The sequence below is a fragment of the Hyperolius riggenbachi genome, chromosome 2, assembly GCF_040937935.1.
Source record: "Hyperolius riggenbachi isolate aHypRig1 chromosome 2, aHypRig1.pri, whole genome shotgun sequence".
NCBI classification, from domain to species: domain Eukaryota; kingdom Metazoa; phylum Chordata; class Amphibia; order Anura; family Hyperoliidae; genus Hyperolius; species Hyperolius riggenbachi.
This window is the reverse complement of record NC_090647.1, coordinates 497,771,829-497,797,793: the sequence shown is the minus strand read 5'-3', so window position 1 is coordinate 497,797,793 and position 25,965 is coordinate 497,771,829. Positions and strand designations below refer to the sequence as shown.

At 44.1% G+C, this 25,965-nt stretch overlaps 1 protein-coding gene across 1 annotated transcript in view; it reads left to right on the top strand.

Annotated features, from left to right (window-relative positions):
• The window catches only part of RUNX1 (RUNX family transcription factor 1), a 125,178-nt gene that overhangs the window by 20,323 nt on the left and 78,890 nt on the right, over positions 1–25,965 (top strand). The gene's annotated exons all lie outside the window — the stretch shown is intronic.

Below are 25,965 nucleotides of genomic sequence, written 5' to 3'. Positions count from 1 at the left end.
AAAGCTTCTAAAAGCTGGCTTTTAAACGCTGGCGTTTGAACGCAATGCCAAGCAAAAGCTCAGCAGACGCCCGTGTGAACCAGCCCTTACCTGCTGTAAATATTGGCTCCTCCTTCTTATCGTCACCACTCGTTGACACCCACAAGTCGATGAAAGTGCACATTGGTCGGCTGATTCTTTGTGTGTTACATTGCATGGCACCGCAAATGTTGCGGCTTGCGTTGTATGTACGTTATAACGCAATGCCCCAGTGTGACGTTAGCCCTACCGTCCAAGAAAAAATCTGTGGTGGGACTCGTAAATCCGCTTGCAACAGATGAACCCCATTTGCAGTGTCTGCTGTGATTTTTTTTTTTTTATGTTTTAATTTAGCTTATGTCTTAATGGCGCTGAAACATTTTCTGAATTTTTTCACGCCTCGTTCACAGTGAGAAATTGCATTGTGTTCCATGCATAACAGGAACGCAACAGAACAAAAAAGTCATACTGCACACGTTTTTGTCAAATAGAGTGAAGCAAACAGTCAATGAAAAGTATGCTTCACTGTACCTGGTAATGCGCACTGAATGCAATGTGTTACCATACTGCATGCCGTTGCACCGCAATGCACCCGCCGCACTGTGAATGTCACTATAGGTGGTGCATTGCAGTGTGGTAAGTCGTGTTACAAACACAGAACATTTATATTGTGCTTTTCTCCTGTCAGACTCAAAGCGCCAGAGCTGCAGCCACTAGAGAGTGCTCTATAGGCCGCAGCAGTGTTAGGAAGACTTGCCCAAGGTCTCTTACTGAATAGGTGCTGGCTTACTGAACAGGCAGAGCCGAGGTTCAAACCCAGGTCGCCTGTGTCAGAGGCAGAGCCCTTAAAGGGACACTTAAGTCAAACAAAAAAAATGAGTTTTACTCACCTAGGGTTTCCAATAGCCCCCTGCAGCTGTCTGGTGCCCTCGTTGTCTCCCTCCGATCCTCCTGGCCCCGCCGGCAGCCACTTCCTGTTTCGGTGACAGGAGCTGACAGGCTGGGGACGCGAGTGATTATTCGCATTCCTAGACACATTAGCACCCTCTATGCTGCTATATGGTATAGGATATATGCTATAGCAGCATAGATGGCACTATTGTGGCCAGGAACGTGAAGAATCTCTCGCGTCCCCAGCCTGTCAGCTCCTGTCACCGAAACAGGAAGTGGCTGCCGGCGGGGCCAGGAGGATCGGAGGGAGATGGCGAGGGCACCACACAGCTGCAGGGGGCTATTGGAAACCCTAGGTGAGTAAAACTCACTTTTTTTGTTTGACTTAAGTGTCCCTTTAACCATTACACTATGCATCTGTTATGCCACAACACACAACTGTGAATGAGACCCTACAGACTACATTGAACGAGTCACATCACTAACTGTCCCTCATTGGAAAGCATAATCTAATGTCCTTACTACACTCTGTACACAGTTGGGGGGCAGTTATCCTTTCACTATGCGTTGCATTGTGGGAAGAATAAAGAGCAGTTACAGGGTGAACATACAACCTCTATGCAGACAGTGCCCTTGGTGGGAGTCATACTAAGGACTGCTAACAACTCAGGAAAGCTCAGAAGCAGCCCGTTTTTCTATGACAGTTAACCAAGCCTGAGTTAAATTTGAGGCAGTTTATAGATCCAGACACCCGACACTCACCCTTCTGCTGTTACCGTGCCGGATACGAGGCAGGAAGGCACTTATGATGGAGTCCCATATGTCTGATTTAAATCGTGACAGCTGTCACTTGTGCCTCCAACAAGTGTAACATGACATCCCTCCGCCGCGCTGCGATTACAATAAAACGCTGCAATTAAAGGGTCACTCCGTAAAATTGATACTTAAGCGATAGTGAATGCCGGGGAGTTAAACCACCTTATGTCTCTGGGGACTCTGGATGGGAGATTACTGCCCTTGTGCCCTCCCTTTCCTTGCTTGTATATTTAATATATTATCTGCAGAAGGCAATGTGTACCTATGGGAAATAGACAGAAATAGGGAAATTGGAAATATTCTATTATAGGGAAGTGCCACTATCGGGATTCTTAAACATTGTATGAAATCTGGGGGTCAACTTATCGGAGCTGCTTTACATCATGACCAGAAGAGGGATCCTCCACCCTGTCAGCACTGATGTCATTTCACCTACATCTTGTGTTAATAACATAAGGGTATACTTGTGCATATCACATGACCCACAAAGTCATGTGACACACAAGTTCAGTGCTCCTACTTGGGCATGGTAGGGATTTGATAGTGAGCCCCTCTTAGGAACATCACAGGGAACCTGAAGTTAGGGCCTATTTCCAGGACACGCGGAGTCTGCATGTGAATTTCAACATCCAACATCCAAAATGCAAAACATGTTAGTGAATGGAGCTATTTCCAATCTATATGAATTTTTGCACACGTGATGCGGTGCGTAAAAAATCTGGATGGTATGCTGCATTTTTCTGCATGCAGGTGGGATCTGGATACCCCCCCCCATCCACCACGCACAGGTTTACTGGGTGAAATCCGGATAGCAACTATCCCAGATTCACCCAGATTCGGATTTGAGCATCCCTACTTTTAGCCAAAGACCCTGAACAAGCATGCAGATCAGGTGCTCTGACTGAAGTCTGACTAGATTAGTCACATGCTTCTTTCAGGTGTGTGATTCAGATACTACTAATGCCATAGTGATCAGCAGGACTGCCAAGGCAACTGGTATTATTTAAAATGAAATAAATGTGGCTGCTTCCAAATCCCTCTGACATCAGTTCCCCTTTAAGTAGCATGTAGAGTGCTACATAATGACAATGTAAATCATGTGATGTAAACATAACCACAAACTTGTTTACATCACATGACCTACAAAGTCACATGGTTTAGGTGTAATATTTAACCTAAATATATTACACAAAACCACATCAGTGAAGTGTAGATAAAACGACAACTTTAAAAAGTCCCATTTGAATGTTAGACAATTTGGAGTTTGGGCAGAAGGAGAAAAGCTGTTATAATTTCACATATTTCACATTCTTTGTAAGCCAAGTCCTTTCTTGTGAATCTAGACAAAACTGAAAACAGGGACTCTTCCAAAGACAGATCTTCACAACCTGGGACTGTTGATATCTGTAGATCAACTCCAGGGTGCTGCGGTTATAGTTATATTTAACTAATAGGTGTGATTACAAAGGAAGATTACCGCAAATTCATTGTAAGCCAACCTGACCTGTCACTCCCTGAACTACCGCCGCTGATGTGACAGGTCTAAATTGCACACATGCCACCACGCTCCGGCGTATGAAAGGGCCATGATTGACAGCTGTAAGAGCTTGTTATTACAGCGTGTTACGCCGCCAATGTCACAGGTCCGGAATGCATTTTTAGAGAACACACCTGCCTCTGTCTCCTGCCAGTTGGGAGCGTACGCAGCGAGTCATGTGACTGTGACATCACAGGCGTCTGCAGCATGGCAGGTGTTTGCCCAGTCTTCTCTTGATGGACAGGTTGCCCTCTCACCTCTCCGCAGCTTTCTATTTGTGCACCTCGTTCAGACTGCTGACATGAGCATGGCGTGAGCTGACATGTGTATTTTCCTGCGTGACACGGAGCAGTGTGCCCCGTCAAAGTGACAGGCAGGGGGGGGGGGGCATTGCTGAAAGGCAGGGACTCTTAGATGTCGTTCCAGCACAACTGCACCAGCAAACTGACCCATGAAATTAGAAAAGGCATCGCGTGCCTCTGAGAAGTCTTGTCGCTTGAAAAGGCTTTTGTGGCCGCAGTGCATGGGTTTGCCTCCCCCTCCCCCTTCTTTCTTTCCTTTTAAAGAGGCCTGGGATCTTTTCTTCAAAGCCTGGTGCTGATTAAAGCATAAAGTTGGCAATACTTATCGAATCTGACAGTGATCTACTGAACCCATAGTGTTCCGATCTTCTCAATTGGTATAGATGGCCACACAGGGCAGATTGAATGAATTGAAACATTCCGTTCATTTCAGTTGTTTGCCTTTTGACAAAAAATCCACACACACATTGGTTGTAATGGAGGATAGTGCCCTGCACACGCAGATAGGCACCTAGTATAACAAGGTAGAACTCTTTACTGAAGAAAAACATGCAGAGATAAAACATACATCGCCATCAGGAAATGCAGCTTACTTAGAACAGGAAATAACAATGCCATAGAGATCATTGCAGCACTTTACATTTTACAGTGACAACTATATCTACCGGTAATTAAAACTTTACAATTCCTAGTTGATTTCATAAAGCAGTTTAAAGGACTAAAACATATATATAGGTTATATTTATTATTTATTTATTATACAGCACTATATAGATCCCCAGTCGGAACACAGACAGCAGTAAAAACTCATTAGGGTGGATCAATAAGATGCAAATTATTCTGAAATGATGCACATTTTTATGCAACTGTATGCAATTTGAAAATAGACCGATCAATTTAAACCCAGGTTTAAATTGATTGGTCCATTTTCAATCTGCATATATTTGCATAAACGTTTGCATACATTTGCACCAACTCAGAAGAATTTGCAGATCTGTGATCATCCCTAAAACCCATATGAGTACCTGATCATTGTCCACAGTATACAAGACTAGTTATGAAAACAATACTTTAGCAAGCTATGCCTCTTTTCCACACTTCGCTCACCCATTTGTCTATAATGCCTCTGGGGCAAGCTCTGTTGTGTGTGTGGAGCTATCAGACAAGCATTGCTGTATTTCCTGTGGATCTGGACAGAGCAGCGAGCAGAAAGATAGCTGAGAGCAATGCTTTCCAATCCTGTGGTCAGGTTCCACCTTCAGGGTGGTTTCTGCACATTGCTGAGACACTAATTACCCCTCCTATCTATGCTCACTGCTGTCTGCCCAAAGCTACCATTCATTTGGGTGGAGCAGGCATTTGACAACACTTCCTAATACCTTGCATACAAAGGTCGTATTGGTGCATCTTTTTCCTTATTATAATTATAAACCTGCCCCTTGGATTTTAAGGTTTAATTGCAAAGATGGAATACATTGTGAAAATGTGTTTACATTTTCCTGCTTATTAGTAAAGCAATTGCATTGCATTATCAATTTAGCTTCTGAAACTGGATAGGAAAATGCAGCAACTTTCATTGTTTACTTGCAGCAGACTGCACAGCAGCCACAGGTTTATTTGTAGTAAACTGCACAGCAGCCACAGGTTTATTTGTAGTAAACTGCACAGCAGCCACAGGTTTATTTGTAGTAAACTGCACTGCAGCCTCTTCCTGCTCTACTACTGCTGCCCTGCTCCACGCCAACACTCCAACTCCTCCTTATATCTGTCTGCAGCTTCTACCTGCCCTGCTATTGCTGCCCTGCTCCACTGTACTCCTCCTTATGACTCCAACTCCGCCTCCATATCTTTTCCCAACCACTTCCTGCCCTGCTACTGCTCCACTGCATCCTCCTTATGACTCCAACACCACGTTCATGTCTTCCCAGCCACTTCCTGTCATACTACTGCTGCTGCCCTGCCCCACTCTACTCCTGCTGAAACACTCCAACTCCACCTTAATGTCTTTCTACCCACATTCTACTTCGCTAATGGTGCCCTGCTTTGCTCTACTCCTGCTAAACACTTCAAATCAACCTTCATACATCTCCCCAGCCACTTCCTTTTCTGCTACTGCTGCCCTGCTCCACTCTGCTCCTGCTAAACACTCCAACTCTACCTACATATCTGTCCCCAACCACTTCCTGCCCTGCTACTGCTGCCCTGCTCCACTCTGCTCCTGCTAAACACTCCAACTCTACCTACATATCTGTCCCCAACCACTTCCTGCCCTGCTACTGCTGCCCTGCTCCACTCTGCTCCTGCTAAACACTCCAACTCTGCCTTCATATGTCTTCCCAGCCACTTCTTGCCCTGCTATGACTGCCCTGCTCCACGCTACCCCTGCTAGACACTCCAACTCCACCTTCATATGTCTTACCTACTGCTGCCCTGCTCCACTCTGCTCCTGCTAAACACTCCAACTTTGCCTTCATATGTCTTCCCAGCCACTTCTTGTCCTACTACTGCTGCCCTGCTTCACTCTACTCCCGCTAAACATTCCAACTTCACCTTCATACGTCTTACCAAGCACGTCCTGCTCTGCTACTGCTGCTGTGCTCCACTCTGCGCTCAGACTCCACCCTCACATGTCTTCCCAACCACTTCCTGCCCTGCTACGGCTGCCCTGCTCCACTCTGCTCCTAATAAACACTCCAACTCCACCTTCATATGTCTTACCAAGCACATCTTGCTCTGCTACTGCTGCTCTGCTCCACTCTACTCTTGCTAAACACTCCAACTCCACCTTCATATGTCTTCTCAGCCACTTCCTGCCCTGCTACTGCTGCCCTGCTCCACTCTACCCCTGCTAAACACTCCAACTCCACCTTCATTTGTCAACCAAGCCACTTCATGCCCTGCTATGACTGCCCTGCTCCACTCTACCCCTGCTAGACACTCCAACTCCACCTTCATATGTCTTACCTACTGATGCCCTGCTCCACTCTGCTCCTGCTAAACACTCCAACTCCACCTTCATATGTCTTACCAACCACTTCCTGTCCTGCTACTGCTGCCCTGCCACACTCTGCTCCTGCTAAACACTCCAACTCCACCTTCATATGTCTTCCCAGCCACTTCCTGCCCTGCTAATGATGCTCTGCTCCAGCTAAATATTCCAACTCCAGAGCACATTTTGAAATGGTATTTTATCATATGATAGCAATACAGAGGCTTTCATCAGTAATCCTGCCCAGTCTCTGAAATGGACATTTGTTACACGGAGTGTTTTTCGCCCAGTTCTTCTACTTGTTTATTAGAATGGAGTCCTTTCTTAATTTGTGAGGAAAGATGCAAGAAAATGATCTCGGCCCAACGGTCGGAAGTGCCCCTCCTCCTCCCTCGTTCTGTTTCTTTTTACACATATTCTGTACGCTTCCTGTGTTTCCTAACCACAGCAGGCTTTGCAACTGCTTTCTGACACAAAAAGAGGAATTTCTGCGTGCAAAACAACACAGATTATGCAACGACATGCTGCCCATTTTGTTTTGTTGCTGAACAGAAACCCCGGCTTCCTCACTCCCAATGACGGTTTGGACGGGGGGAATTGCTGAGGCAAACTGAAAAGTACTTCTGTGGTTCTTGTTAAAGGGTTATGTCAGAGCAACATACCGCCAGCACTTAGTGAATACTTCAGCTAAGAGTTGGAGATAAATGAGCAGCTAGCGCTAGCCAGGCAGGGATTTCCTGTGTTATAGCCACTGTGCCTTAAGGTGCAACTCCGCTGTCAAAGAGTATGTTTCCATTTCCATTTGCAGCTTGCTATGAGTTTCTAAACTTAACTGAATCTGAAATTACAAGTTTGTTTGTGGAGTATAAACTGCCCAGAAACTCCCCATCTTGAGGCGTGAGTAATTTCTGCACAGAGTGGGAGATTGTTACTAACTTTCCACACAGGGTCGGATTTAGTACAAGGCCACCAAGGCCATGGCCTAGGGCACCACAGGAGCAAGGGCACAAAAGCAGCAGGCTAAACTGGTGAGGTATTTGCAACCTTGCAAATGCTGCAATGCAGGGAGATCAGGTGAGCGCCTGACCGCGGTACTCTGCTGCTAGCCGCCTGTGCAGCAGCCACCATGCTCTCTGTGCACGCTTGCATTGTGGCCGGTGGCTATGGACTTGGTTAGCATTGTAGATGGAAAGGAAGAGGAAGATTCTGGAAGGTGAGCTGGCTACCTGTACTGAAGGGGTGGGAAAAGGAGCTATTAAGGGAGTCATCTGGCTACCTACACTGGAGGGAAAGTGGAGAGGGGTCATCTGGCTACATATACTAGAGGGAGGGGTCATCAGGTTACCTATACTAGAGGGAAGGGGGCGAGGTCATCTGGCTACCTATATTGGAGGGAAGGGGGAGGGGTCATCTCGCTACTTATACTGATGGGGTGCAGCTGGTGACAGTGGCCTTGGGCGGTAAAGAGTACAAATCCGGCTCTGTTTCCACACCTGCACTTCTTTAAAGTGCACCCGAACTGGGTGGAATATAGAGACTGCCATATTTATTTTCTTTTAAACAATACCTGTTCCCTGACCGACCTGCTGATCTCTTTGGCTGCAGTACTGTGTGAATCACACACCTGAAACAAGCATGCGGCTAATCCAATCTGATCTGCATACTTGTTCAGGGTCTATGGCTACGAGTATTAAAGACAGAGGCTCAGCGGGGCTTTAACTGGCAGAAAACTTAAAGTGTACTTTTAATGAAAAAAGTGCCCTAAGGGTCCGTTCACACTAACGGCGTTTTTGCCCTTTTTTCAAGCGCAGGCGATTTTCAAAATCGCCCTAAAAACGGTTGTGCAATGACTCCCTATGAGAGTGTTCACATCTGAGCGATTGGTTTCCGCTCGGGAAAGCGCTGCCTGTACCATTTTTGAGGCGATTTCTCCTCAGTGGAAGGTATAGGAAAAACGCAAACGCTCACAAAATCGCTTTGTGCGGCAATTGCGTTCGCGTTTTTAAGAATAAACATATTGTATTTATTCTTTTCCGGGTCACTGGAAAAATGCTTAGAAAAGCGCTTTTACCAAAAACGCAGCGCGCAGTGGAGCGCCAGGAGGAGAAAAAAAAGCCGCACAAAATCGCAAAACCATTGCGTTTGCGATTACGATTTTAGATGTGAACGAGGCCTAAATGGATACTTACCTATTTGTCCAGTTTGTATTGTTACCTATATTTGTATTTTGCTCTCAGGCTTCTTTTACACTACTGTATATGCTGAAAAACGGATGTGTTTTAAAGGACTTCTATAGCACAAAAATTAAGCAGTGACAAAACTGACCGATTTTGGACTAGTCCATCTCCTCATGGGGGATTCTCATGGTTTTCTTTGTTTTCAAAAGCATGTACTGAACGGCAGCTGCTAAGTCTAACTGCCAAAATAGTGAGATGTCAGCCTCCCTACTCGCTTGCACACTACAGTATTTTGGCAGTTAGACTTGTGGCAGCAACTGCCATTCAGGGATTACTTTTGAAAACAAAGAGAACCCCGTGAGGATATGGACTAGTCCAAACATGTTGGTTCTGTACTTTTTTTTTTTTTGCTGCAATGCATTGTGAAAAAGCTTTCAGTTAAAACACGTATAGTGTGAACTGAGCCATAGGGAAACATGGACACTACATTGCACATTAGTTGGCCTTTCAGTTATAAATGACAGCAACCGATGTAGTGTAAAATGACCCACTGTTCTTTATTGTGCGGTGCTGTGTCATTATGTTGCTGCTGTATGATAATAATAGAGAAGCCATGCTGCTTATCAGAGGGGAAACAATACCCATCATGCATAGGGCTTGAGCCACTGAACTGTACATTGTGCTGATAGCACAAGCTGCATGTAAACATTTCTGCAAGCTAAGCTAGTTGCATAAGTGCGGTATGCAAACAACATATACCTTACCCATGTAAGGTGCACTGAGTCAGCCAATAATGCATACAATGGCTTCAATCCACAAAGACAGTAAAAAATGAAGGGTTGGTAAAATACTGCATTTAGTGTTTTAGACTTTTTTTTTCAGAATTCATTACAATTTTTACACATGCGTTAATAGGGGTTGATTTATTAAGCTGTGTTGTTAAAGCAGCGCAGCTTAGAGAGGAACTTCAGCCTAAACAAACATACTGTCATGAACTTACATTAGTTATGTTAATTAAAATAGATAGGTAATGTAATCTCTTACCCACCCTGTTTTAAAAGAACAGGCAAATGTTTGATTTCATGAGGGCAGCCATCTTTTTGGTTGAAATGAGGTGACAGGGAGCATGAGACACAGTTCCAACTATCCTGTGTCCTGATCACCCCTCCCAGCTGCTAGGCAATGAGAACAACAACATCAGAAATCCCATCATGCTTTGCATAGAATCAGGGGAAAAATGCCCGGGCAGTTTTCTTTGATGGGGCGGAGCTTAGCTTCTGTGCAGCTAAAAATAAGGCTTCGGCAAGAAAAACAAAGTTCTGATGCTGTGAAACTGTTAAAGAAACACCAAGCCTTTTCAGTGCTGCTGAGTAGATTTTTAGTCTAGAGCTTCACTTTAATGATAGGAGCGCGAGCGGTAGTGCAGCATAGCGTGCGCTGCTAACTAACTCGCGCTCCTTGTAACTAACGGCTACTCCACTCGTCAAGTGACAAGCAGCCTATTGGGCCAATCAAAGTGCGGGGATCATGTCTATTAAAACCACTGGACCTGCTGGGGTTCAGGGTGGGTTTAGTGGAGCAGCGTTATTTAGAACTTAGCTAGCAGCGCACGCTACGCTTCAGTATCGCGCACAGCTTGCGCATAACTTGTGCTCCTCTCATTAAGCTGTGCTGCTTTAGCAACCCCATATTTTGGGCATTCACTGAAAAACGGCATGACAATTCACTAGGATTTTTACCTCATGCAGTATTTCATTCCCTATTTGATGGATTATTGCCGTGCAGGGAAAATGGATGAAAGATGTGATACAGATTTTTTCTTTATTACACTGACAAGTAAAGTGCATGTCCAAAGTATTATTAAATTTGTATCAGCTCAAAACCATTAGTATCTTATTAACCATTCCTAATTGCTGCATAATACAGTGAAAGTAGGAAAATAGGCTTTTACTGTAGAATCCCTTTATCGTAAACTCCAAGCGACCAGGAAAAGAAGTTTCCCACATCAGAAATGGTCATACATTGTATATTCATACAGGTGCATGGGTGGGCCCTGAGCACTGTGTTTACTATAGCCCAGGGTTTACTATATCAGAGTTTACTATAACGAGATTCTGCTGTATTATTATTTTCCCGAATAGTTTTAATTACAGGTTGTCCCCAACTTATGAACGCCCGATTTATGAACGACCTGACGATACGAACGGCATTAATTCTGTGATTCTGTGGGAACAAGTACTTTTTTTTTGTTTTTTCAAAATTGGACTAGTTTTTGAGAAAATGAATAAAAAGTACAGATGGCAGAGGGGACACTGCAAGCACAGAGGGCATAGAGGAGGTACAGGGGGCAGAGGTGACACAGAGGGGGACACTGGAGGTACAGGGGGCAGAGGTGACAAGCAGGGGGACACTGGAGGTACAGGGGGCAGAGGTGACACAGAGGGGGACACTGGAGGCAGAGGAGGTACAGGGGGCAGAGGTGACACGCAGGGGGACACTGGAGGCACAGGGGGGCACAGAGGAGGTACAGGTGACAGAGATGGCACAGTGTTCCGACTTAAGAACAGATTCAGGTTAAGAATGAACCTACAGTCCCTATCTCGTTCATTAACCGGGGACTGCCTGTAGTTTTCATCTTTTCTCTGCTCTGTTTCCTCCCTTCTATAATCTTACTGAAATGCTGTTTGTTCGATACCGACAGCTCCAGGCTGGAGATAAATACCGAACATGCATGTGCCTGAATTGGTGCATTACGCATTTGGAGAATGTTTTGCTTATCATTAGAATAGCGAATAACCACTTATATATGATACGCATAGCAGGGACGTAACTACAAAACATGCCCCCCCAGCAAAACGATGATGGCCCCTCCCCCTTGTTCACACCGCTTGCCTTGCCTCCCCCTGCTGACCCTCTCAGCCTCAGCACCCATCTTGCAGGGATCATAAAACAAGTGTGGCCATGGTAATTTGCACACTTATAACAAGTGTAGCCACAAAAACACCTGATCTGAAAGACGGTGGAAGTGAAGTAGCAATTGGGGCCCACTGCTCCCCTGTAGTTATGAACCTGATGCATACAGCTCCATCATATTCCATATAAAGCAAAGCAGGCAGAATTTTGAATGCCAGTTTCTGATTGGTCATTACGCTTTGTGTAACAAAATCAAGACAGGTGCAAAAAGAAAAAAAACAAAATCAACAACAGCAAAATGAAGGATGGAGAGAGCAGAGCAAGATATCAGAATCTTCGCTTTTTTTTGGCGGCTGAAAACTGGTTGCTATTGGCAAATCCTTTACCTTTGCTCCAGTTTTCTCTGCACCTGGCATGTCCCCGGTCCTCACGCTGCTCTCTGCCATACTAAAAATGTCAGCTATCTTCCGTCCTCACCATGGAAACCAGATAAATATGAAAATTGGGGAAATGCACACAAAAAAAAGAGGCCTGAGATCTGTAGAGTGTCTTTTCTTTGTTCCCTGTTACACTTCCTCTTTAGTGGTAGCACACGACCTGCAGAAGCTGTGTGTATCCAATGTCCTTTACAATGGATCCCCTCACAGTCACATCTGTGACCACACACACACCACAAACCACAAGTCAAACAGCACCACCAAGTGGACAGCCCAGCAATGGCCTCCTGGCGTGACACTACTGGGCAAGCAACAACTCTGCCAACAAAGCTATCCAGACTGCAATTACAGCTGATGACATGAGATACGGCAAACAATTACACTGACGCCAAAAAGCACAACCAATGCTAAACAAATTAATAAGGCTTTTGAGCTTATTTTATTGCCTTGATTGCCTCCAGGGAAAATGTCTAGCCTGTGTTGTTTGGGTGTTTTTATTTCTTATGGGACATGTGCAGAATAAAGGGAACCCATCGGGATGGTGGTATGTGCTGGCACAACTTTACTCTGTGCCTGTTCCGCTGTTTCACTCTAGTGTAAGCTTCCTCCATTCCAATGTTATTATTCATTCATGTTGCACAGAGCTGTACAAGAAACAAGGGTCCAGATGCAATGAACTTTTTCTCCTGAGTTTTCTCCTAGGAGCTAATGTTTTTATCTTCTATTTAAAATAACTTTCAACTGAAAAAGTACCGACAAGGAGGAGAAAAAGTACTCAAAACTATTTTGAGTATTTTTTTGCTTTCTGGTGGCTTAAAGGAAATCAGAGATGCCAATAATGAGTGTATTCATACTGACCTGGGTCTTCCTACAGCCCCATGAAGTGTGTGGGCCCCCTCACAGGTCCTTCCCGGCAGCTTCGTTATTTTGCTACCCTCCACCCCTGGTAATCTTAATAAATGAATACGTTTTAATAATACATTAAGAAATGTTTAATTAATAAATGATTTAATTACCGGTAATAAATTGATAAACTTTTTAATTAATATGTTAATCAACTTTTAAATGAATAGATTAATACACTATTTAATTTGACTCCTGCACTCAGAAGTATTTTTCAGCCTTACAGGAGTTTTATGACCTCCTATTAGTTATTAGCGAGAGTAAGACTACAGTCTGACTACAGAGAAACTGCCATTTAGAGTCTGGATTCTTAAAGTACACTGGAGTCGAGGGGTAAGAGATGACTTTACTTAGGTGGGGCTTCTTCCAGCCCCTTGTAGTCCGGATCCCCTCCCTTGTGCTGCTGTCAGCCAGCCAAATTAAAGTTTGCGACTGGCTACTCAACATTTGCTTGTACCCGTCCCTTCTCGACTACCCTCCTGTGGCTGGGAGCATTGTACACAAGTGCAGTTACAAGTCTATATGAACTGCGCGTGTGCAGAACGCTTTCAGACAGGGGAGCGTGATCGATGAGGCATGTGGCCTGGACAGTGCATGCACAGTAGCCCACGACTTGGACTTTTCTTGGGGAGACAACAGCACAATGGAGCCCCAAGGACACAAAGGGACCAGGAAAACTACAGAGGGCTAGAAGAAGCCCCAGGAAGGTAGAAGTCATCTTGTTCCCCGGCAACTCAGGCACACTTAAACCCTGAGGAAAAAAAGCATAAGCACCACAGCTTAGTATTATGTAGGATTGGGACTCTACATACACTTGTTTATCATATCACATGTCATTTTCAGATGACCTTAATAGGACAACTGAAGTAATTGGTTTATGGAGGCTTCCATATTTATTTCCTTTTAAGCAATACCAGTTGCCTGGCAGTCCTGCTGATCCTCTGCCTCTAATATATTCAGCCATAGACCCTTAACAAGCATTCAGCAGATCAGGTGTTTCTGACATTATTGACAGATATGACAAGAATAGCTGCATGCTTGTTTCTGGTGTGATTCAGACACTCCAGCAGCCAAATAGACCAGCAAGACGGCCAGGCAACTGGTATGGTTTAAAAGGTAATAAATATGGCAGCCTCCATAGTCTTCTCACTCCAGTTCTCCTTTAAACAGCAAATCTGATTGGGTGTTTTGTTCCAGATTTGTATCAGATTATCATGAAATATTATGAGCGAATCAAAGTTACAATCCCAAGCCCCCCTCCCTTATTTGTGTGACCCCTAATTCCTGTTCTTTGGAATGCTATTCACATATTAGGCTGTTATTCTGTGAGCAGATTTCAAAGAATAGCTGTTGTCTATTTACTAGAAACTCCTGGGCAAGATTATGACATAAGGAGGTATATTTCTCTCCAGGAGACAGGTACTCTTTATCCCGAGGGTCTCAGGTCATGAATCGGAGCTGAGTGCTAACTGCTTGCACTCCGACGTTGTAGACAGCCATGAAAGCTCACTGGTGTTAATCTGTGTCTGCACTCTGTCATTTGTATGTGTGTGTAGGTGTGGAGCGGAGATTACCTGTACCCGCTGTTATTACAAATTAATTATGTGTTCGTTAGTGCAGGGTTTGTGCTGCAGACAGTTAGCTGCCATGGAAGGCGCTATGCAGGCACAAACTAAACCTCAGGAGATTAAAAGCAAAGGTTCATCTATCACCGAGAGGGGCGGCTAGTCTACAGCAGACGCTGAGGAACTACAGGTCAAAGCATGCACACAATAATAGCACATGTTTCTGAACTGTATCGTAGAAGCCTAGTAATCACAGATTATATCATTATTGTCATGGATTTTTATTGCATTGATATTTTCCAAAGGGCCTTGCAGAGTACCGGTATATAGAAAAATGATTTCACTGAGGCCTTTTTCACAGTGAGGCTGAACTATATTTGGAGACTGCCATATTTGTTTCCTTTTAAGCAATACCAGTTGCCAGGCATTCCTTACAATAGTAGTGTCCGACTCCTACACCTGAAACAAGCATGCAGATAATCTTGTCAGCTTTCTGTTAGAAACCTCTGATCTGCATGCTTGTTCAGGGTCTATGGCTAAAAGTATTACAGCAGAGTTCCTCAACCCTGTCCTCAAGGCTCACCAACAGTGCATGTTTAGCGGAAAACCACAAACGTTCACCGGTGAGGTAGTGAGTGTCTCAGCAGAGCTGATTAACTACCTCTGTGGGTTTCCACAAAAACATGCACTGTTGGTGGGCCTTGAGGACAGGGTTGGGGAACACTGTTTTACAGGCAGAGGATCAGCAAGATAGCCAGGCAACTGGTATTGCATAACCACTTCACCCCAAAGACGTTTTTACCCTAATGGACAAGAGCGATTTTCCCCTTTCAGTGCTCATCCCTTTCATTTGCCAATAGCTTAATCACTACTAATCACAATGAAATGATCTATATCTTGTTTTTTTCACCACCATTTGGGCTTTTTGGGGTTGATATTTGTTTTCAGTAATTACTTTATTTTCTATGCATTTTAAAGGGAAAAACAAGGAAAAAATGAAAAAATACACTATTTCTCCAATTTCATCCCCTATAGTTTTAATATTATTACTGCTACTGTGCATAAAACCCACACATTGTATCTGCCTATTTGTTCTGGTTATCACAAGATGTTAATTATGTCCCTAGTACAAAGTATAGTGACAATATAGTATTTGGAAATAAAGGTGTCTTTTTTTTGGGGTGGGGGGGGGGTGTTTTTTGTCACTATTTTCACGTGCACATGCACGGGGATGCACGTGCGGGAGCGCGCACGCACACAGCAGCACCAACGCTGTCTGACTTATAAAAACGTCCTGGAGCCATTAAGAGGCTCTAGCAGGATGTTTTTATAAGTCAGCTTGTCATAAAGTGGTTAACAGGAAATAAGTATGGCAGCCTCCATATCCCTCTCACTTCAGGTTCCCTTTAATAAAGCCGAATGGCAGGGTTTGTTACAAAAACGTGACCAAACATGTTAGGATGCAAAACGTTGATTGTGACTGTTCCATTTGTGCCCTTTCGCACTCAATCTCTTGCCCCTACCATTCATGGTTCACAAGATCTGATAATTGCACGGATACCTGTTGGAAGATGTACACTGCATTGTAATTTGTGCATGAAATTGGGTTTGTGCACGATTTCGCTAGCGTGAAAGGGCCCTAATGAGCAAACAGCAAAGAGTTGTGGTCAGTGGATCATACTCAAAATAGGTGACTGTTAGCACTATGGTTCCACAGGGGTCAGTGCCGGGTCCAGTGCTCTTCCAGGGGTTTTATCTGATTGCCATCTTGAACTGGGGAATAATTTTTTCCATTTTAGGACTAATTGGTCCAAGCCTTGTAAGGATTGTTTGCCTTCTTCTGGATCAACTGAGATATGTGAGGAGGGTGCAGGCTAGAGTTATACCAAGTTTTCTGGTTGAACTCGATGGACGTATGTCTATTTTCAACCCAACTAACCATGCATGTAACATACTAGGAACAAGCATGCAGCCAGTAAGGTCAGAGTGCAGTCAGAACACCCGATCCGGGTAGTAGTTTTTAGTGACTGAGAATGTTGGTTACCACAGCAGCCAAGTCGCCTTTTCAAAAGGGTGTCAGCAATGGCTTCTTCTTTAAACACTTGTACTCTAAGTGCACCTGTTCTCTGGGCCCGAAATGTCTCTGTACCCCTTTGGCATCCTTCCAAGCAGCACACATGTCCGAGCCGTACCCCCCTCAGCTGCTCTGTGTATGCCTGGCCATTATTCACCTTAATTCCCCAAATCCACATCCCAAGTGAGCTCTGTGCTGTGTAAAGTGCACCTGTCATTTTGCAAAGAAAGAGAAGGGTGGGCAAGGAAGGTAGGCCCTGTTGTTTATTTATTTATTTTTTCAGGCTACTTTGTCTTGGACAGGTGATGAAAATTCAAGCAAAACTTATTATGTCCAGTCACATGAATAGGTTGCATAAATAGGCCCCCTATTTATGCATCCATGTAATTAAGGCACCAGGAAATTTGGGCGCAGGGTGAAGCCAAAAAATGTGTCACCCTGCAAAAGTCCCGGCGGCGTTAATCACTTTTCTACCTCCAGGCCACCGCGGACTTCAGGGAAAGCTGGTGGACGAAGTAAGCTGTTTTTAAATGAATGTGGGCTCTGTCTCTTGACGGCGCTCATATTACTGCCTTGGCGCCGTTATAGCCGTAATTCACATTGCGGCCAATGGAGGCGCACGATGTGCCCACATTTCCTGCGACGTTTTGCGCTGTCTCGCCTATTTATAACGTGGTGTAAAAGAAGTGAAATTACATTTGAAGTTTTTAACTGACTGCATATATTGTCATGGATACGGTACATCATTTCTTGCTAATATTAAGGCTGTAGATCACCCTCCCAGGTTTTTTACTGTTAGTAAAGCTGAGTAGAGGACTATGCCTTTAAAGTACAGCTGTAGCAAAAGAAAAAGTATAAGTGTGATACTTACCATGGTGGTAGGGGGAACCCTCTGGATGCACCAGAGCATTCCCCGATCCTCCACTTCCCCTCCCGATACTGGCCTGGACTCTCTGTCTAGGTAAGGTAAGTCTAAGGTAGCCTGCACTACCTTGGTGTAATGCGGGTTGTACTAATTACAGATGGTCTGGGGGTTTCCTGCAGGAAGATGGCACCATTCTTATGTCCTACTGGAAGGGGGGCAGGGACAAACATCTTGTGGGTGGAGTCTTCTACAGACACATGAACCAAGCAGGTCATTCCGCTAGCATTTTCCAGCATAGCAGAGTTCTCCTTTAGTTCTGCACTCCTCATTTACCCAGCTGATTTATGGATCTGGTGATTGTGATGACCGATTCATCTGGTTCCTCCTCGCTGTGAGATGACTAAGGCATTCTCTTATGTACAGCACAATGCCTGGCTGTTTTCCTAAGGTGTACGCTGTTTACTTATCCCTGCATGGATTGCAATGTTCTGCTAGCGTGTTTGCACAAACGCTGAGTTATGTCTAGTGTGTCTGGTTTGTCAGGGAATTCAATGTGATTTTTTTCCCTTGTAAGTTTTGGAAAGTAGCTGAGACTTCAGTCCTGGAGACGTGGGTGTGAATTAACCCTCTGCATGCTGTTCCTGACCTCTCACGGTCACATGATCATAGAGATATTCTCTTCTGCTTACTTATCTCTCCCCTCAGCTATAAGGGAGAGTACACACGTACTATTAGTGCCACCCGTCAGTATCAAGCTACCTCCTGCAGGCATCACGGCTGGGAATGAACGCTGTACAGACGCGTCGCTCCGATATATAGCAGATGTGATTTACGGTAAATGGGCCTTAAAGCGGACCTGAACTCATAACTTCCTCTCTGCTCTAACAGATAAGCAACATCATAATAACCTTTAAAGAAAAACATCTTTGTTACAGCTGATCCTGCAATAAATTTGCAGTGTGTCTACTTCCTACTTTCATGGGAGCAGACATATTATTAACATCCTGTGTTTACAAATAAGCTGCTCTAGCAGAAGAGATTCCTAAGCAGACACAGCCAAGAGATCACATTACAGTGAGGATTAGGCACAGATAGGGGGAATTAGACGGGCTAAACTCTCTAAGGCCTTGTTCACATTATATCCGTTTTTGAAACATTTTAAGCGCGGGCAATTTTCGAAACCTCCCTGAAAGCGCTTGTGCAATGATTCTTTATGAGAGAGTTCATATCTGAGCGGTTCTTTTGCGATCCACTTTTCTAAGCGCTGCTTGAGCCATTTTTGAGGCGATTTGCCTCAATGGAAGGTATAGGAAAAACGCAAAATGCTCACAAAGTCGCTTTTGCAAGCGATTGCGTGAGCGTTTTTCTTTTTAAATACATTGTATTTATTCTTTCCGGATTTTTTTCCCGGATGAAATAACAGAAGTGCTCTGCAAAAGCGCTTACAAAACGCCCACAAAAATGAGCGAACGCGCAGAAAATTGTCGGAAAACTCATTTAAAAAACGCGGAAAAAAAAGCCCACCGCGGACGGACAAGTGAGCCGAACGCAATGTGAACAAGGCCTAAATACATACAGGGAGCATTTCTCTCTGTTTCCCTTCTGTCCTGTGCAAGAGTTCAGGTCCACTTTAATAATGGATACATTTATATTACAGCAAAGGTGTCAATCAACATAGATCCCCTTTTGCTCTCCCCCATCTATCCTCCCCCCTTCCCTTTTAAATAAATGCACCCTGTATGGATTTAGAGAATTTAGCCTAATTCCTCCTCATCTGTGACTAATCACAACTGTAATTTAATGTCTCAGCGGTGTCAGCTGTCTGCCTCAGCAGAGCAGCTAATTTGTAAACACAAGATGTTAACCCTATGTCTGCTTCCATGAAAGCAGGAAGTAGACACACTGCAGATGTATAGCAGGATTTTGTATCAGCTGTAATAAAGACATTTTTTTCATTAAAGTTTATCATGCTGTTGCTTATCTTTTAGAGCAGAGAGGAAGTTCTGAGTTCAGCTCCGCTTTAAAATTGATCGACTGAAGTCCTATTTTTTCACTCATTGTATTTACTGATGATAAGAAGTGTGACACTTTGTGTAGTGTGTGGCTAGTGCTGGTGCTGTGTCGGTGGCAAGCTGTGATCCTGGTGCCTGTAGCTGCCTACGCCTCTGTGCTGCTAGCACAACAAAGCCTGCAGCCTTCACCGCAAGCTAATAGAACAGACTACATGGTGTTTGCTCTGTCTGTGTAATATTTGAATAATGCTGTCTCACTACCCACAGAACACCAGTGTCAGTGAATTATAACCACTAATTTGAATGTGGAAGATGTTTTTTCGTCTTCTCTTTGTCTGTAAGCCACAAGTGTGGTCAGTGAAACCACCGATGCAATTTCCCAGTGTGTGCAAGCATTGTTCAGGCATTACGCAGGCGATAGGGCCGTCAGCCAGACACAAACATGCTTAGCGGACCAGTGATTCCCCAGGAAGTGCTGGAGGTGCCAGTCCCAGAATCCCCACGCAGCGCTTTGTGGGGGAAGATGCAATCAGGCGCACAGGAATGGAAGTGTATTGTTATATACTATATACAGTGGTGTGAAAAACTATTTGCCCCCTTCCTGATTTCTTATTCTTTTGCATGTTTGTCACACTTAAATGTTTCTGCTCATCAAAAACCGTTAACTATTAGTCAAAGATAACATAATTGAACACAAAATGCAGTTTTAAATGATGGTTTTTAATTATTTAGTGAGGAAAAAAAACTCAAAACCTACATGGCCCTGTGTAAAAAAGTGATTGCCTCCCTTGTTAAAAAATAACTGAACTGTGGTTTATCATACCTGAGTTCAATTTCTGTAGTCACCCCCAGGCCTGATTACTGCCACACCTGTTTCAATCAAGAAATCACTTAAATAGGAGCTATCTGACACAGAGAAGTAGACCAAAAGCACCTCAAAAGCTAGACATCATGCCAAGATCCAAAGAAATTCAGGAACAAATGAGAACAAAAGTACTGTAAATGAGATCTATCAGTCTGGTAAAGGTTATAAAGCCATTTCTAAAGCTTTGGGACTCCAGCGAACCACAGTGAGAGCCATTATCCACAAATGGCAAAAACATGGAACAGTGATGAACCTTCCCAGGAGTGGCTGGCCGACCAAATTACCCCAAGAGCACAGAGAAAACTCACCCGAGAGGCCACAAAAGAGCCCAGGACAACATCTAAGGAACTGCAGGCCTCACTTGCCTCAATTAAGGTCAGTGTTCACAACTCCACCATAAGAAAGAGACTGGGCAAAAGCGGCCTGCATGGCAGATATCCAAGGCGCAAACCACTTTTAAGCAAAAAGAACATTAAGGCTCGTCTCAATTTTGCTAAAAAAACATCTCAATGATTGCCAAGACTTGTGGGAAAATACCTTGTGGACCGCCGAGACAAAAGTCAAACTTTTTGGAAGGTGCGTGTCCTATTAAATCTGTCGTAGAAGTAACACAGCATTTCAGCAAAAGAACATCATACCAACAGTAAAATATGGTGGTGGTAGTGTGATGGTCTAGGGTTGTTTTGCTGCTTCAGGACCTGGAAGGCTTGCTGTGATAGATGGAACCATGAATTCTACTGTCTACCAAAAAATCCTGAAGGAGAATGTCCGGCCATCTGTTTGTCAACTCAAGCTGAAGCGATCTTGGGTGCTGCAGCAGGACAATGACCCAAAACACACCAGCAAATCCACCTCTGAATGGCTGAAGAAAAACAAAATGAAGACTTTGGAGTGGCCTAGTCAAAGTCCTGACCTGAATCCTATTGAGATGTTGTGGCATGACCTTAAAAAGGCAGTTCATGCTAGAAAACCCTCAAATAAAGCTGAATTACAACAATTCTGCAAAGATGAGTGGGCCAAAATTCCTCCAGAGCGCTGTAAAAGACTTGTTGCAAGTTATCGCAAACGCTTGATTGCAGTTATTGCTGCTAAGGGTGGCCCAAACAGTTATTAGGTTCAGGGGCAATTTCTTTTTCACACAGGGCCATGTAGGTTTTGAGTTTTTTTTCTCACCAAATAATAACAACCATCATTTAAAACTGCATTTTGTGTTCAATTATGTTATCTTTAACTAATGGTTAACGGTTTTTGATGAGCAGAAACATTTAAGTGTGACAAACATGCAAAAGAATAAGAAATCAGGAAGGGGGCAAATAGTTTTTCACATCACTGTATATACTTTGTATTGCTGCTGTTACACATTGATATGGCTATGACACAATTGCCTCAACACATTACTGAGTGAATTGTAACCATCGGCAACTGTCTCCCTGCCAGGCTAATGTCTGTACAGGAAGCCCCATATTTTGTGCCTTGGAAAAGGTGAGAAAAAAGCAGCTGCAGTGGATGTTTCCAGCTATTTCCTTCGCCCCGTTTGCAGTGGGGAGCCTTCTGCTTCTCCTCCCCTTCTCTTCTGCTTGGTACAATCCATACAGGGTGTACATAGAAAAAGGGAGTAGTGATAATTTGCCGGGGAAAGCCGCTGGTAGAATATTGTTAAAATTACAGATATTCTACTATTTGGCAGTGGCTTATTCCGATAGTAGAATATCTGTAATTTCTACATGTTTTACTATTACCTAATCTAACCCTCTTTCACTTACACTAACCCTCCCCAGCAGTAATCCAGAGTGTGGCTTAGGGTGAATAAAAGTACCAAAATTGGTAACCCCAGTAACTCAGAGAAACCTGCAGACAGGGCCATGTGCAGAATGCGCAACACAGGTGTGAACAACTAACCCCTCCTTGATCTAGCCACATGAGACCCATCTTCAGCCTCTCCTCCTGAGCGCACCGTCTCTATGGTAGAAACTATACTGGGGGGCATTCTTTGGCTACCTATACTGGGGGGGGGGGGGCACTGACTGGCTCCCTGTACTGGGGGGCACTCTCTGGCTGCCTCTACTGGGGGGCACTCTCTAGCTACTTATACTGGGGGTCACTCTCTGGCTACCTATACTGGGGGTCACTCTCTGGCTACCTATACTAGGGGGAGCTCTCTGGCTAGTTATACTGGGGACACCCTCTGGATAACTATACTGGGGGGCACCCTTCTGCTACCTATACTGGGGGCACTCTCTGGCTACCTATACTGGGGGCACTCTCTGGCTACCTATGCTCAAAAGGCTCTCTGGCTACCTTTACTGGGCGCACCCTCTGGCTAACTATACTGGGGGGCACCCTCCTGCTACCTATACTGGGGACACTCTGGCTACCTATGTTCAAAGGTCTCTCTGGCTACCTGTACTGAGGGCACCCTCTAGCTAACTATACTAGGAGGCACCCTCCTGCTACCTATACTGGGGGCATCCTCTGGCTACCTATACTGGGGACACCCTCTGGCCACCTATACTGGGGGGGAGGGGGGCACTCTCTGGCTACCTATGCCCAGAGGGGTCTCTGGCTACCTATATTGGGGGACACTGTCTGGCTACCTGTACTGGTGGAGGGGGGACTCTCTGGCTGCCTATAGTGTGGGGCACCCTCCTACTACCTATACTGGGGGCACTCTCTGGCCACCTATACTGGGGGGCCCCCTCTGGCTACCTATACTGGGCGAGGGGGCAACATAGTCAGATGGCTAGGGGGGTTTCACTACACAGTCTATTAACTTTTTCTGTAACTTTTTATCAAATAATTGTTCATCCCTGGCACTTCTTATGGTGTGGCAAATCAAGTGGAGCAAAGGGAAAATTCTGACTCTAGACCCACTTTAAGTAGTACACAGCGATGATTGTTTCAGATATAAACAGTGTTTAGTGCAGTATAAATATAATGGCAGTGTTTATGTTTTTAAGCAATTAAAACCTTTCAGCCTATTTATTTTCCCCGGCGTCTCTTTAAACATACTATTTTGCTGATTGTTTTGTTTTTTAAGTTACCCTTCTTTCTTTTTTTTTTTTCTGGCCTGACTCACATTAATGTATCCTCAGACTTTGGCAGTGCGCTCCTATCTGGGCAATAGGGAGTTCAATGACTTCCCAGTAGGAAATAGCGGAGTACTTTATACTTCCTCTAAGACTACAGTGTATTTGTGTCCATAATAATTTCCTTGCAAGATTATTTTTCTTGGTAATGACAAGGGGTGGAGCCATTCCCTTGAGCCTCGCAATATTATTCACCCTCCTCTTCCTCCTACTCACTAAATAACTCTTAAATATTCTCCATTTGCACAGATGTTTTGCTTGTGTTTGCTGAACATTCTGCTGGGGAAAATTTTGTAACTTAAAAAAAAAACCTGCCAGCCAATTAAAATACGGGATATTGTGATAAGGCACAACAAAAGAGGCATGAGTTTTAGATACGCTTTATGTAGGAGGAATAATAGCCTTTCCTAAGTGAAGTCTGGTTTCTGTAAGATGGTTTGTGTTTCCAGAAGATGTGCGAAGATGGTAATATGCTCCATGTTTTTCCTGTGTGGAGGACCCATGTCTGAGCTGAGTAGTTTGAGCAAGTAAGCTTGGTTCTTGCCCCGCCCACTCAGTATACTGAATAAAGGGGCCCATACACTCAGCCGATTTTCTGGCCGACCGATCGATCAAAATCGATTGCAAATCGGTTGGCCAATCGACCGATCGACGGCCGATTTCGATCGATTTCCATCGAACTTGCAGGGTGGAAAATCTAGGTCGATCTGTTGAGATTGCTTATCATTTTGCATTGGCCCTAATGGAAATCTGATGGCAAAAAAAATGCCATCAGATCGTTTTTCAATAGATTTCAAACTGAAATCTATTGGAATTCTATTTTAGTAAAAAATGTTCCTTTTACACATCAGATAGAAAAGAATTCCATCTGATGATCTATCTGCTGCTAATCTGACGAGTGTATGGCCACCTTAAGAGCTGCTCTGTAGTAGTACCCACCCACACAGCTAAATCTTTTTTGTTTGTTTGAGAAACAACAGTTGCTTGTTGTACCATATTAATCATGGAGAGAATCCGAAGACATAACAACTAAAGTTGTTTAGGTGATAGCTTTAAAGTGTAACTGTCAGGCATATAATCAAAAATCAATTATTTATTTTTATCTAGTAAACAAGTAATGAGGATGCTAACCAGGCAATCCAAAAGTTAAAATCACTATTACTTTTCTTGTCGATAAATGATCATTCCCCAGTTTACCTGACTCTTATTTGGTACACACAAAATTTGGTACACAAAGGCATTTTTTGCTTCTCTACTTTACCCTTAGACTTAACTAATGCAGCCCGATTGGCTGAAGCCTCTTTCCCTCCTGTTTTCCCCTCTCACACCTCTGCTGCTCTCTGATTGGCCAATATTTCTCACGCTGAGACAATGCACTTTCTATAGTGAAGGGCGGGCAAATCAGGCATGAGGGAGGAAATGACATCAGGATTGGCTTCAAACTAGCCACACTTAAAATGGGAAATGCTAAGAAGGATTTTCTCTTTTTTTACTGTAGAAAAATCACTAAAATCAAAATGTAGACAGTGCAATACCTATGTTATGTAAGTAGAGCAAGTATTTATCTAATTATATATGTGTTTTTTTCTGAGATAGCATGGCTGACAGCTCCTCTTTAATGACTAAGGCTCCGTACACACATCCAATTTTAATCTGCAGATGACTGACCGATTTTACCACTGCCATGCAGTATGAGGACCACCAGATTTTGCATACTATGAACTGACAGTATAGGTATGCTCTCATACTACATGGACATGCCGGCGACTATGACTTTAGCGGTATGGCCTGGGAGTGCTTATAAAGCAGAATTTATTTTGATAAGCTTGTAATCTAGCTCTGGAATCCGATCCTTCCCATCCAGAATTAAAGAGGTTAATTGATTCACCTGTTATGCAGTCGGATTACATATGGCTTAGCTGTAACCGAGACATATGGAAGATATACATTTCTATATACTGAAAATGGTATCTGTGACATTTACATTCCTTGCTCTGCCTTGGACAGGTGGGCAACCTGCGCTGAACAGCTGTCCGCAAACTACAACTCCCAGCAGACAGCTTATCCCCCTATATACTCAAAAGCACCCTTTGCCTTATTATTGGTATTACCGTATTTTTTATCATGGTGTATTTACAGTATATAGCACTGACATATTTTCCATAGTGCTTTATATCACAATCTGTCCCCCATGGAGGCACTCATTCTAATGTCCTTCTGCAGCCCAAAGAGTATTTTGGGGGGCAGCCAAAAAAACTTCAAGTATATTTTTGGGGGGTGGGAGGAAACCTGAGCGGCCAGGGCAAACCCACGCAGATGAGGTTGAGAACATGTAGCAGCTGGATTCAGCGTAACTTAATTTTGTCCCTGGCATTCCGCAATAGAAAACCAAACTTCCTTCGATGAAGATTTTGACTGGAGGGTGGTTTGCCTTGCCACCGGTAGTGTAGATGGCAGGAGCTGAGTATTGTACACACAAGGCTATAAGCCTTGTACAGACAGTAGGTTAAAAACC